We start from the raw sequence: 7,471 nt of genomic DNA on the forward strand, positions 1-7,471 counted from the left end.
TTTCCTTCATGCGCCTCTCAGACATCATATATTATGCTTACTCAGTACTTCTTTTGTTCTTGAGGCTTTCCGTCTTGGCACCTTATCTTACATTCATTCTGTACTTTCATGCCGTTCATTTCACACTATTGCACAGCCTCTGTTGTTCTGTCTCTGGGCTGACAGTTTTATTTTTCTTCTAGTTACTAGTCAACATGGAATAGCAAGCAAGAGCAGGCCAAAGCCTAAATAAGCCAAGTCCAGGACAAAGACTGAAGAGGCGTCAAGAGGCAAGCTTGAGTCAAGGCTGGCGGCAATCTGGGAGCGGTGGCAAGCAAGGCTGAGGTCTGGGCGAGGAGATAGCAAATGTAGTCAGGCAATGCAGACGTCTAGGCCTGGAGAGAGGCGACTGAGTAGTCAGGCGAAGCAGAGCTCCAGGCTTGGAGAGAATCAACAGCATGGTCAGGCAAAGTAAAGTCAAAGTCCATGAAGGCAATCCAAGGAAGGATTGAATAACAGGAACGCAGGAACAAAGAGAATCTCTCAGGAGGCAATGAGTACTCGACCAGCGACGAGACATGTTGCAAAGGCAAAACTAGGGAGCGGAGCCTGGGCTTATATATCGGTGCTCCGCTGTCATCATCCAGGGCCGTGCCTCAGTTCCCGGCCGCGGGCCCTACTTATGTCACAGTGATGCGCACGCGCCTAGGGAGGGGCGCGGCGCCAAGTAGCAGCGTCTCTCCACGGGCCACGCAGAGAAGCCCAACGCGGAGCAGCAGGAGCAGTAGCTGGACTGGAGATACCAGGGTCTGTAGCTGAGCCGGAGACACCAGGGGTGGCCCAAGGACGGAGCCGGCAGCCTACCACTGCCAGAGACGAGGGACCAGGCACTGGAGTCACTTGAGAGGTGAGAGGGCCGAGCCGCGGGTCTGCCATGGACGGCACACGTAACAGATTGAAAAAAGTGCTTTCATATTCCTTGAAACAAAGATTAAGGATACCTCTGTTAGTTTGATGCCACCTACCTGGAGTTATATATGACCTGCAGAAGAACATAACAGCACCATTTAAATACATACGTTTTGTTAACTAGATCAAGCCATGACCAAGCTGCCTTAGAAGAATTTTGCAGGCTACAGCTGAACCAAGACTAGACAACACATTATCAAGTTAGTGATGGCTAGATAAAGTTAGTTATGAGACAGAGTGATTTAGGGAATGTATAAGTGCACAAATGTATACAGGCACTAAAACATTTCTGTGGGAACTTGTGTACATAACCCTGGAATGTAGCGTAAGAAAATACGCCATGAAACTGCATCCAACATCCTCTAACAAAATTCTTACACTTAGCAAACTGTTTAATGGATAGAGGATATCATAGCTTGATGTGCACTCTTGAAAAACTAAACAATATTCACTTTTTACAGCTTAAGAAGAGATGTTGAAAATTATTCCCAAAGGAGATGAGAAGTGATAGCTGTGAGAGGCAGCCCAATGAAGTGCACACAGGAACTAGACAGTTTTTTTTGTCTGAATCAGATGTCAATCACTAACGTGAAATGAAGAATAAACAATGAGCTGTTTGGGACCTCCTTTTAAGTTGTCCCGGCACAGGTTAAAACGGGACTGGAGCTGGCCTTCAGGAGGTCTGAGCCGCAACACTCTGCACTAGGGTGCAGAGGATCTGGGTATAGATTCCCATCTACTTGAAGCTACTTGAAACTTGGAATGTCAAAAAGCCTAGGGAAGGAGGGAAGATGGCTGCAGCTCCCGCCAGCAGCAGTGAGACCAGCTGGCACAGTTTTGAAATACTGACAACCAGTCAGGAGCGACTGGGGATCATTTCTGCCCCATTTGAACTTCAGAGACCCCACAAGATGAGGGGGGGGGGGGCTTGAATTTTAAAATTTGAGATGTGTTGGGAGTTTTTTTGTCGGGGGGGGGGGGGGGGAGGAGGAAGCTGGGTTTCATGACTGCTTACTATGAAAATGAGGCGAAACAAAGAACAAAATTTTGTTTCTCTTTCATTCTTTCTTCAAAACAAAATAGGAAAGTTCTTTGAAATGTTCTTTTACATTTCAAACAAAAGTGCATTCCTAATTCTTATTAGATTCAAGAAATCAGCACACAAGTTAGAGGCAATGCCTTTTAATTTGATTAACATAAGATTTTCCATACTGGGTCAGACCAAAGGTTTATCAAGCCCAGTTTCCTGTTTCCAACAGTGGCCAATCCAGGTCACAAGTGCCTGGCAGGATCCCAAGGGGTAGAGAGATCCCAAGCTGCTTATCCCAAGATTAAGCAGTGGATTTCTGCAACTCCTCCTTAATAATAGTTTATGGACTTTTCCTCCAGGTGCTTGTCCAAACCTTTTTTAAATGCAGCTCCACTATCAGCTTTTACCACATCCTCTGGAAATGAATCACGTAAAAAACATTTTCTCATTAGTTTTAAATGAATTACCTAGTAACTTCATTGTGTGTCCCTGTCTTTGAACTCTTTGAAAGAATAAACCGATTAATGTTTACTCATTCCATTCCACTCATTTTATAGACCTCAATCATTTCTCCCCTCCAAGCTGAAGAGCCCTAATCTCTTTAGCCTTTCCTTATAGAGGAATCATTCCATCACTTTTATCATCTTGGTTGTCTTTCTCTATACCTTTTCTAATTCTGCTATATCTTATTTGAGATGTGGTGACCAGAACTGCACACAATATTCAAGATGAGGTCACAACATGGAGAGATAGAGACATTATGATATTCTCTGTCTTATTCTCCATTTCTTTTCTAATAATTCCTAGCATTCTATTTGCTTTCTTGGCTGTTGCACACTGTGCAGAAGATTTCAACGTATTATCAACGATGATGCCTAGATCCTTTTCCTGAATGGTGATTCCTAATGTGGAACCTTGCATTGTGTGGCTATAAATTTAGGTTATGCTTTTCTATGTGCATCACTTTGCACTTGTCCACATTAAATTTCAATTACCATTGCATGCCCAGTCTCCCAGTTTTGCAAGGTCTTCTTGCATTTTTTTTTTACAATCCTCTTGTGATTTAAATAATTTGATGTCATTGGCAAATTTTATTTTTTTTTAAATTTTTATTGACACATTCCAGACAAACAATGCAAACATTTTGAAACATAGATTGATATGTGAACAAAGTACAATAAACTTTATACATTATACCATGATGTCAGTGTCTTTTCTGTTTTCCACCCCTCCCCCCTCCTCCCTTAGTGGTATCCTTAATTATTTATTTAACGGCTTTTTTTATACCGACATTAAAATACACATCATATCGGTTTACATCGTAACAAAAAGTTAGAAATTACAATGAACGGGGCGTGGGGAAACAAGAGAACAATAAACAATAGAAAAGGGGCTATGAGGAGGAGCCAAATATCAAGCTAGGGAAATTACAGAAGGGGGGGGGGGAGGGATATGAACATATTTACAAAAATGGAAATGATGCTACATAATATATAACATATTTACAAAAAATAATTCAGGGACGGTAAGAGAATGAACATATTTACATAGAAGGAAAGGGGGGGGGGTCCAGGTGAAGGGAGGTATAGCTGTTAACTACCCATTAACAGCTATACATCTAAGCTTCTAAACTGTGTGATGTAACCACATTCCTCTATTAAGTAACTTCCCTTGGGCCCCCCCCTTACTTATCTCTTTAGGGGTAGGAAGAGATCCATCCATCTCCCCAGCCGTATTATTTTCCCCTTTCTCTAATCTCTCCCCAATTTCCTTAGTACTCCCTATACCACCGCAAGAATGGTTCCCAAATCAAAACATGCATGTCCATCGTGTCTTGTTGCTGGGCTCTAAGGTAATACCAATAGTGCATTTGCCAGAGTCTCTGCGTGATGATAGGTACTGTGTGGGTAAGCTCTCTGTTTTCCAATGTGCAGCCAGCACCTGTCTGGCTGTACTAAGAATTTGGTGCAATAAAGTCCGCTTAGGTCCTGTCCAATTGTCCTGATAGGCAGATAATAGATACATCTCCGGACTTAATACCACCTGAATGTGCAATATCTGTCTAATCAATATCTGAATCCGTTGCCAGTACGGCCTAATTTTAGGACATGACCACCAAATGTGTAAAAAGGTCCCTGCGTCCCCACAGTTCCTCCAACACTGGGCCCCTTGACTGGGGTATATTTTATGCAGCTTGTCCGACAAGATTTTATAATTGGTTTCCATAATATTGGCAGAGATGAATCTTTGTGACAAATTGTCAAAACATTGCTTCCATTGTGCAGATGTCCATTGTAATAGTACTATTTAGATCTTCAATTGAATGATCATATGAATGTGGAAGTTCCTCTTAAAGGGACGATCAAGTCTTCAAAACACAGATGCCTCCCAGATGGGCGATCAGGTCTTCAATCTACCACAGAAAACTGTGTGTGGGAGGTCGCCCTAAATATTTATGCTGAAGATGAATTCTGTATTGAAACCAAAAAACCCAAGCCCGACCAGGGCCTAGGTTTCACCTCCAAAAAAAGAGGCTGCTTCAGGGGAACTGAAATAGAGAAGTAAAAATAATTAACTGAATAAAGTTTTTTTTACAATAATTCTTTGTATTTCAATATTTTGTCACCAGGCAAGATTTTTCACTCACCAAATAGCAGAAGTCTCACAGGACAAAAAAAAATGAGGAAAATGTCTAAGCCGACCCAAAAGAAAGCATTTTGAATGCCATTTTACACCATTTCTCCCAATCGGCATGAAACTTAAGTTACAAATCTTGGCTGTGCTGAAGCTGCCTATAAAAAAGATACAATGAGACAAAAAAAACTTTACACAATTTAAATAAATGAATTTTACCGAAGTACAGTGAAAACCCAACATGTGAACGCCATCCTTTTAAAAAAATTAATTCATCTTATCACTTATGGTAATACGTTCATATAGCAAAGAAGCTATTTAAAGGGCTAAGAACGCTACTTCTAAGACAGAAAAATTTCCAGAAAAATAGCCCATAAAATCGGCGATGACTATTTTTATTATTGACTCACAAACAGACATATTTAAAGAAAAAGCCTTGTCTGCCGATAATGTACCAACATGTGGTCACACAGTGGCCCTATTCAATGTTCATATAGAACGGTATAATCATCTAATTTAAACAACATACCTTCCAAGGGAAAAACCACACATACCCACGCTCAGCAGCACAAAAAAGAAATTATTTCACATGGGATATGTCAAACAACTACAAGTCATTATGACTGAAACAAGCACAATACATAAAAAAAAATTAAAAAGTGAAAAACAGTGAAACAAAAAACATACCACAAAGAACTGGCAGCATAATGATTTGTACCAAAACTGACACAGCCAGAAAGACTGAAAGCAGACACGTGCCACGTCTACTTCCCTTCTTAAACCAACCAGATAATATGAAATAGCCAATCAGGGAGAAGGAACAAATATCCAAATCAACCAATCACAGCCCATCTAAACTGAAACCATTTCGGAAACTAGAAAATAATTACTGCTTCCCATCCACGGGAATATGGACTTTGTTCCGGGATCTCAAACCGCGGCCTTCCGCTTCTGGGCCACAAAAGGGAACACACAATTGGGCCATGTGCTGTCACCTGGGTGCCAGATCTTGGCTTTTTCTGAGATGCAGGAGACCTATGTGTTGACAGCTGGGACGGTGTTCCCATATCTGCAACTTAAGCACTATACTGAGTCCTTGGCACCGGTGACGAAGCCAGCATCGGCATTCACCTCATTAGAAGATATATTCTCCCTTGCCCACTCTAAAGCATCTTCTTTGTCCGCTTATCATAAATGCCTTCATCGCTTAGTGGGTATTGATACCTATTCCCTACTTGTTGAGCGGTGGAATAAGGACGCGGAACAGTAAGCGCGTCCTTACACTTACAGTGGCCATTATACAAAAGTGTTTTAAAAGAATCTCGCAGGTTTCGGGGAACATGTACTACCGGGAAATGCAATTAAAATCTCTCCGTAGAGGCTATGTCTCAACCCAAGATGCGTTTCACTGTAAACTCCTAGTTTCAGATGAGTGTGAGCGATGTCACACGACGCGGGGCACGTTATCTCACGCGTTTTGGGAACGCCCACCTATTATACAGTTTTGGGGTCAGGTAGTGCGATACATGGCGCACTTACTTGATGTGAGCCTTCCCTTCTCTCCCTTATGGATGTTATTTGGTTGCATTTCCCTGTTACGGGTTCAGGAGGCAGGTGCTAGAATGTTTATTCTTAAGCATGTTTTGTGGCCAAGAAGGTTATTTTATTGCAGTGGCAGGAGGATTCCCCGCCTTCATATTGGACTTGGAGGAACGTTTTACATCGCATGATGCATATGGAAGCCCTACTGTCGAGACAATCACCGCGACACCGGAAGCAGTTTTTAAACGTCTGGGACTTTTATTTACAAACTCTCCCACACCGGTCTCGCAGTTTGATACTGAATACTGGCCTGTAATCTGGCTGTAGCTTCAGTGGAATGATACATCATTGTTGAAGCATGGAGGAAGAAGGAACACAGTATGGACTTACTGTCATACTTATACGGTGGGGGGATAGGGTCATTGTACTATAAGTTTCTGTACTATGCTGGCGGAGAGTGTGTCAGTGACCCCACACTCTGTGGTTTGGAAACAAAAAATGTCTTAACATAAAAATAAAAGACAGATATTTTAAACTAAAAAAAAAAAAAAGCAAAATTAGATGAAAGCAAAAGTGGTGTAGAACAAATAAAAAAAAATAGCATTACGAGTTTCCATGTCACATTATTTTTTACCTGTAGTCAGCAGGTATGGATAAGCTTTCTTTTTGTCAAAAGAAGGATTTCTTACAAAGGTCATCTGCTGCAGGAAAAAAAAATGAGAATAAAAATGGATGAAATCAAGTGGTGTAGAACAAATTAAAAAACACCAACCAATCACACTCATTTCCCCCCCCAAGCACATCCCTGGCCCCCACACTGCTCATTCCCCGTCCCAACATCCTCACTCCTCCCCTCTTTACACCTGGCTGTAGCCAGCCGAGTGCCACACTCCCTCTGCAGCTGCACAGCAGATTCCGTCTCCCTTGCTTGCTGCAATGCCAGGCTGGGTCTGCCCACCTGCTGGTGCGGAGGTTTACAGCTCTGGGGCTTACTGCTGCAATAATTTAGGGTGCGCCCGCTATGGACAGGTCACATCGGCGGCAGCAGCAGCAGCAGCCAATCACTTCGACATCAGAGCACAAGTCCCGCCCACCAAGCCCCAAAAAAACCCGCCATTGGCAGGAAAAATCGCCCAATTAAAAGTAACCTACGAATCGGAAAAAAAACAAAACAAACCACGAATGACTAGAACAAAAAACCCAATGGCAGGTAATAAGTGAGGTTGGCAACACTGTTTCTTTTCTACTTCCTGCGCATGACAATTGCCAATCAGCTGAGCTCTTCTCGCTCCACCAGGGGCCTTCTGCCTGACGTAC

The 7,471-nt window shown here is 42.5% G+C and overlaps 1 long non-coding RNA gene across 2 annotated transcripts; it reads right to left on the reverse strand.

The window, feature by feature from the left end:
- Positions 1 to 3,073: 3,073 nt before the first annotated feature.
- Positions 3,074 to 7,446, reverse strand: LOC115094981. 2 transcript variants are annotated; one of them, XR_003857657.1, is made up of 4 exons: positions 7,113 to 7,446; positions 6,789 to 6,855; positions 4,626 to 4,770; positions 3,074 to 4,526 (listed from the first exon to the last, which is right to left on the reverse strand). It is a non-coding gene; the product is annotated as an uncharacterized LOC115094981 (long non-coding RNA). The 2 variants fall into 2 exon arrangements; XR_003857658.1 differs by having other exon boundaries at positions 7,001 to 7,446.
- Positions 7,447 to 7,471: the final 25 nt, after the last annotated feature.

This window comes from Rhinatrema bivittatum, chromosome 7 (genome assembly GCF_901001135.1).
Source record: "Rhinatrema bivittatum chromosome 7, aRhiBiv1.1, whole genome shotgun sequence".
In the NCBI taxonomy this organism is placed as follows: Eukaryota; Metazoa; Chordata; class Amphibia; order Gymnophiona; family Rhinatrematidae; genus Rhinatrema; species Rhinatrema bivittatum.